Genomic DNA, 7,090 nt, shown 5'->3' with positions numbered 1-7,090 from the left:
GGGTGGGAGCTGCCATTGACCCGGCGTCACTGCAGATCCAAGGTCGCCGAGTGATGATGTGAGGTCGCCCGCCAGTCCCTGCCACGCCCGGGCGGTTAGCTGCGGCAGCGGCAGCGGCAGCTTCGGCTGCTGCTCTCAGGCTGCCGCGGCGTTAGGGGGTTCTTCCTGAGCGAGTGCGGGCGGAGGAGCGAGGACGCCGGGCCATTCCCGTGAGTAACCTCCCGCGCGCGACTCCAACTTGCCCTTGTCAACTTCTCCCGAAAGCAGAGGGAGGCTTCCTGCCCTTGGTCCCTCCGGTCCCCGGAGGTCACTCGCGGGAGTACCCCGCCCCGAGATGGGAAAGGGATGTTTCCCAAGTGTAGGTGCAAAGTGATGGGAGCTGGGCTCCAGCCTCCGGATTCACCCCATCAGCACCTCTGAAGATTGGCAGCTTCCCATCCTCTGCCAGACAGCACCCATCTGGAGTCCCTTCGTTTTAGGATGAATGGCTTTAGTGTCTGGACGTTAAACCTTAAGCTCTCGGTGGCCATCTGTGATGTAAAGGGGAAGAGAGGACATTAGAAAGAGCTCTTTCCGTGTCAGGCTTTTCTTTGCAATTGATTTGGAGCCAGACGCCACATGTCTTTTAAAAGAAAAAGGGGAAAAAAAGGTAGTGGGTTGAAGCGATAAGGATGGCAGGTGTCCTTTTCAGTGCCAGCACTTTTGAGTCCCAAACACTTTTTACAAAATCACAGTCAATTACCTGCTTATGCATATTTTTCTACATCAGGAAAGATGGTAATTTTTCATTGGGGATTCACCTAGCTTGTATGGACCACGGAACAAAATGAACTGGACTCAAGAGTTCTTGCTCTACCTTAGTAAAAAAATTTTGTGACGGTCAAACCTTTGCTGTTCTGTTGACAGTCTGAGCTGCAGTGATGTCCCAATGGCATGTTAATGGTTGTGATGTGACACTTGAAAACGAATCGTGAAGGACACTCGGTGGTGGGAAGGGCAAGATTAAAAGCACGTTATCATCTCAGCAACGATTTCTATTTTTAAAATTAAGTAATAGCCAACAAGTCTCAGACACTTAACCCTCACATGCGTAGCTATGTGAAAGACGGTGTTTGCAATCTTTCACATTTTTATTTATGTGATGGGAGAAGGAAGAACCAACCGCTGAATACTTGAAATCTGCCAGACACCCCATCAACTTAACCACTTTAACAAGCCAGTTGCTCATAATGTGAAGCTCGAAAGACTTTATGTAACAAGTGGAGGGTTCAATCTAGACCCGCCCTGCTTCCAAGTTAAGAAGCAGGTGTCTTTCACACTAAAGGCCGATGGCTAAAGAGAATGTTTTGTATTGTTTCCTAGTACTAGTTCCATCATCCCTTGGCTACAGATAAATCCATAACCCCTACTTTAGAACAAATTGTACACTCTGTCTGCTGAAGGTTCATCCCGCATAGACCTGCTCATTAAGACACTCAGAGCTCATTCCACATCCACCTGGAGGTACTTACGTTAAAAAAAAAAAAAATGATTGATTGGACATGTACCACAAAGGTCTTTTCAAGTTCACAAGTTTTATGATTATTATTATATGATTGATATATGATTACGAGTGCTTAACATCCATAGTCATAGAGACTAGGAAAACTTGTCTTCTCTTTATTCACTGCCCAGAATACGTTAAAGCCAACAGGAGAGATGTGAGATGGTAGCATCGTAGTTCATGCTCGTTTTCATCCCGTCTGCAGCCCATTTGTATCATTGGTCTGGTTCCCTTTCTGTTTTGACTTTGTTGTTATTTTGTCTTGCTTTATTTTTATTTATTTATTTTTGAGACACTGTTTTACTATGTAGCCCAGGCTGGCCTGGAACTCACCGAGATCTGCCTGCCTCTGCCTCTTTGAGCGCTGAAATTAAAGTTGTGTGCTACCATGCACGCAACCAGTTTCTAAAATTACATTTATATATTTGTTTGTTTGTTTGTTTGTTTGTTTGTTGCTGCGCATGTATGCCTGGGAGCATTCATGCATGAATGCATGTGGAGGTCAGAGGACAACTTGTAGGATTCCGTTTTCTCTTTCTGCCATGTGGGTCCTGGAGATGGAACTCAGGTTGTCAGTCTTGGTGACATGCACCTTTATCTCTCAGCCACCTTGCTGGCCCTGGACCAGTTTTTGAGCCTCATTAAATTATATATTTAGTTGGAAAGAAGCCTGAGACATTAAAGGGACAGTCACATTGAACGTCCAGTCATAGCTGTTCAGACCTGCACTGTTCTTGTGATAGCAATAATAGGAAACAGAACTAATACAGTGTGCTGCATACCCAGCTAAATCGTTTACCTAGATATCATTGTCACAATAGCACCATCAGGGTTTTTATTTTAAAGCAGAAGAATATAAAATATACCCCAAATCATTTAATTACTGAACGGCAGAAGTGACTGTCAAACCAGCCACCATCAAACCTTTACTTCAGCAGCATCTAAGCACTTAACTGTGTAACAAAACCATGGCTGAGTAGTTTTATTGCAATTCAATTGTTCATTATTACAACTACTTTATTTAGAATGGAAATTCAACGTTAAGCAACTTTTCTGCCTTCGTAGGGAAACAATGGAGTCAGGATTTGAGCCTATATTTATCTTTTACTTCAAGTCTTTATTAAATATTTTCTAGTCTTCACTGTTAAGGAATATATCCTGGAAGAGAAGGAGAGTTATGTTATTGTATGAGCGGTTTGACAGCAGCGTACAGAGACTGGGAACGTGGAGAGGGCACTGAATCAGCCAGGAGCGGAAGGCTTGGGCTAGTCTTGGAAAAACAGATGGGAGTTAGCTTGGGCAGAGAAAAGGGATAGGAACTGTAATGGGCTCAAATATACCCTCTCAGAATCATCGCCCCAGAATGTATCTCTATTTGAGTAGGGCTTCTGAGGTGATTGAGTTGAAATGAGACCATAAAAGGGAATCTAATGCAGTCTGACAGGTATGCTTACAAGGGGGAAAAAAAAACTGGACACAAAAAAGATAGACCTGCATAGGAAGGAGCTTGTAAAATTATCAAGGTTCGAGGCCTCGGAAAAAACCAAACCTTCCATCCGATACCTCAATTTTGGACTTGCAGCTCCCCGAACTAAGAGAAGATGAATCTGTTCTTTAACCTGCCTAGTCTGTGGTGTTTTGTCCTTGCAGCCCCAGCAAATAACAAGCTGGCGTTGCAGGCAAAGGGCCTGGTGTACAAAAGCCTTTGAGATAGAACTGGCTGATTTGGGTTTCCTGGTGAGCGTTGGGAGAAGCTGGAAACCGGGCTGGGAGGCTTAGGACGACTTTGTGTGAGATCCAAAGAGGTTTAAACTGAAGGGATAAAATGGGGGGGGGGGGGGCTGTAGCAGTGGGGAAACATTACATTAGCTTTCTAGAAAGACGGTGGCAAATGGGAGGAAAGCTGAGGCAGGCAGACCAGTTCAGGCGGCTATTACCATAGGAAACTTAAATCCTCAAAATATAAGGTAGATATAAAAGCCACAGCTATATGTAGATATGTAGGAGACGGCTCACTGGGTAAAGGCACCTGTCACCTGTGTTTGATTCCTGGGACCCACATGATGGAGTGAGAGAACTGACTCCCATGGCTTGTCCTCTGGCATCCACATGTGAACCATGGCCTGGGCAAGCACATGCATACACCAAGTAAGTAAATATAGCAAAAATGTGTCTTAAGAAGTCACAGATAAGACAATTTAAGGAGAATTTGCATATACCTATTTTTACTTAAACTTTGGCTTTATGTTTGATTTTTTTTTTAAATTTTGCTTTGTAGTGAAGCTTTACATAACTATCACAAAATATAAAGCAGTTTGATACCCTAAGAAGTGATATATATATATATATATATATATATATATATATACATACACACATATACACACACACACACACACACACACACACACACACAGACGCATAGTTCAAGGACGCACAACTAATGAATAGCCAAGTTAAAATTCAGAATCAACTATTCTGTCTTCATTGTCTGTGTTCTTAACTTACACTGTGCTATTGCCGTATACGATTTAATCAAGAGCTTCAACCACATGTGCCAAGAAGCAAGGAGGGATTAAAATGAATGTGTTTGCTGTAAGGAATGGACAGTTTATCTGAGGAGATGAGGAGTAGCTCTAAGAGAAAGGCCTTTAAGATGTTTATTTAAAAAACAAGCAAAAAGAGCGAGAAGCGGTAATAAGGACTTTGAGTTGAGGCTCCTGGAAAGAATAGAAGGCTCCTGGGAAGGCATTTGAGCTAGTTAGAATTTGGATTTGTAGAATTGAGAGAGGATGTTAGAATTCAAAGAAATGCCGTGACCAATTATAGGATTGAGAATTTCCTGGTGTTTCTAGAGAGCTTGTAAATGCTGTCCTTTGTTTTGTCTGAGTATATTGTCTGGTTGGTGAAGGAAGCAGGAGCCAGCTTGTGGGAGGTGGGGAGTTTTCCTTTAATGTGTGTGAGCATTTTGCTCATGTCCGTGTCTGGTGCCCTTGGAAGTTTGAAGAGGGCATTGGTTGCACGAATCCTAAATGGTCTTATGATAAAAACCCAGAGCCAGATATCAGGGTGAAAGCTGAGAGATCAGAGAAGCAGAGCAAGCCACAGCCACCACCTCTTACTTCACCAACTCCTCAGCCTGAAAAAGTGTGAGTTCCTGTCTCCTTCTGCCTTTATTCCTTTCTCTGTCCAGCCATATCACTTCCTGTCTCAACCTTCCTAGTGCTGGGATTAAGGGTGTGATCCCAAGTGCTAGAATTAAAGGTGTGTGCTACCACTGCCTGGCTCTGTTTCTCTTTTAGACTGGATTAATCTCGTGTAACCCAGTGTGGCCTTGAACTCACAGAAATCCAGATGGATCTCTGCCTCTGCCTCCTGAGAGCTACCACTGCCTGGCCTCTATGTTTAATCTAGTGGCTTGTTCTGACCTCTGATCTTCAGGCAAGCTTTATTTCCTGGATTACAAACAATATATCACCACATTTTCCCTTTTTTGTCTAAAATAATAGAAGACAGTTATAACTAAGAAAAACTATATACAACAAGCACACTAACTATATACAATATATATAGTCAAGAATTACATTAACAATGTCTAGTCCGTTAACATTTGACAGATTCAGAGAAAATACTCCATTATTTATCCTATTTTGGTGAGTCCAAAGTGTTGTACCTAATTCACTTTCTATCCTAACTTGTATTACCAACCCCAAACTGTCTTTTGATGTCTTTCAAACTTACACACTTCACACCTCTTTAGTGAGTTTCTTTTCTGAATTTTTTGTTCTCTCTTCTATAGCTGTTCTATCATCCAGAGCTGTATGGTTTCTTACAATAGGCATTGGGTTCTTTAATTGCTCTAGGAAGGAGTTTCATCTATGATGATAGGAAAGGACTGAACGGAATTTGACATGGGGGGCCTGTGAGAGGTCCCTCAGGGCATTTCCCGACAGCAGAGGCAAGGGATTACATTTCTGTCCCTTGTTGATCTCCATTCCCGTTAGTCCAATGTCTTCCTTTGCCACACCTTCTGCATAATCCAGAAGGGAGGGGCGTTCTGTTGGTATTATTCCTTGAAAAAAACATTGTTTCCAGAAATGCCCTGTTTACAGTCCCTTCTTAGGTGCCCTTTTTACTGCAATTGAAACATTTGACTTTATGATTTTTCTTCAAACCTCTGGAAATCACCTCTCCAATCTAAGCATCATCCTGATCATGAGATTCAATATTGATTGTATTTCTGATCTATTCCTCCAAGGGTGCTGATCTTGCTTTTAACAGCCTAATTATCCTTTTTCATTGTGCATTAGCATTTTCAAAAACTAGAGATTCAATTATTATTTGTCTAACTTCTGAATTTGGTATCATTTTGTTTACTTCTGAAGTCAATCTTTGTAAGAAATCAGTGAAGGTTTCTTTTGGACCCTATATAACTTGAGTAAGTGACTCAATTTTCTTTCCTACTTTTTCAGTTCTGTCTCAAGCATTCAAGGCTGCTGTGTATCATAAAGCCAGGGTGTGGTCATCATATAAAGATTGTCTTTGTATATCAGCATAATGGCCCTCTCTAAGAAGTTGATCTTGGGATATTTCCATACCTCTAGCCCTACTTCATTGTTCAAAGGTCTTAGCCTCATCCTTCCCCCAGGTCCTCCTCCATTGTAATTGGGGACCAGCCTCCAAAACTGCTGTAACCAAATCTCTCCAGTCTTGAGGGATAATTCTATTACAAGTTGACCACTAGTTTAACATATGCTTTACAAAAGGTGAGTTCATCATATGAGACTATTGCTTCCTTGAATCTCCTCAAGTCTAACATTTGCACAGGAGTCCATTCAGCTCTTACACACCCGTGAGGAGTCTATCATTTGGTATTTCCTATAAGGTTCCTGGATAAATTAAGGTTGGCAGTTTGAAAGCCTTAGGCTGTTTCTCTGTAACCTTATAATGAAATGTTGAGATTGGTTCTCCTTTAAATTCCTCTGTCTGGGTCTGAATGTCTCTATGATCTGTTTTAATAAGTTTTTCTAAGACTTGTATCTTGGCACTTATATCAACCAACTTTTTAAATGATAAAACAGAAATGATCAAGCAAATAATATTTATAATTGACATTACAAAAATCCCATCAACATTAATTATCCTCTCATTTAATTATTCCATTTTCAGACCATCTAATGTATTATCAAACAGAGACCAAACTCCTTCCATTATATTAATGTTTCCCGTTTTTTAATGTAGAAAAAACTCTCTTGTTTTTTTTTTAAACTAATTTCCCCCTTTAAGAAATCCCAATTGACTCACCAGATCTGCTGACAGTGATGATTCAGGTAACAGTGAAGTGAGGCAGCTACCTAGTGTGGCAGCAGCCCGAGGAGTGGGTCCAGGGACAGCCACAACCCACCGGGAGAGGGAAGAAGCGAGAGAGCCAGCTGTATGCATGGGACATGCAAAAGCAGCTAACTCCTGTGGCTTTTGGAGCCTAAAAGCCTATGGAGTTTGCTGCAGATAGGCTGCAACAGAAACTTAGCCAGCAGGGTGGAGACT

At 42.0% G+C, this 7,090-nt stretch overlaps 1 protein-coding gene across 1 annotated transcript in view; it reads left to right on the top strand.

The window, feature by feature from the left end:
• The first annotated feature begins 21 nt into the window (after positions 1-21).
• Trak2 (trafficking kinesin protein 2) overlaps positions 22-7,090 on the top strand; it is a 63,642-nt gene continuing 56,573 nt past the window's right edge. The window contains exon 1 of the mRNA XM_052749536.1: positions 22-209. The gene's annotated coding sequence lies outside the window, so the exon portion shown is untranslated. The remainder of the gene's footprint in view (positions 210-7,090) is intronic.

Source organism: Peromyscus californicus, unplaced genomic scaffold, assembly GCF_007827085.1.
Source record: "Peromyscus californicus insignis strain IS unplaced genomic scaffold, ASM782708v3 Scaffold_21__1_contigs__length_65335640, whole genome shotgun sequence".
Lineage (NCBI taxonomy): Eukaryota > Metazoa > Chordata > Mammalia > Rodentia > Cricetidae > Peromyscus > Peromyscus californicus.
This window is presented reverse-complemented; position numbering and strand designations above follow the sequence as displayed.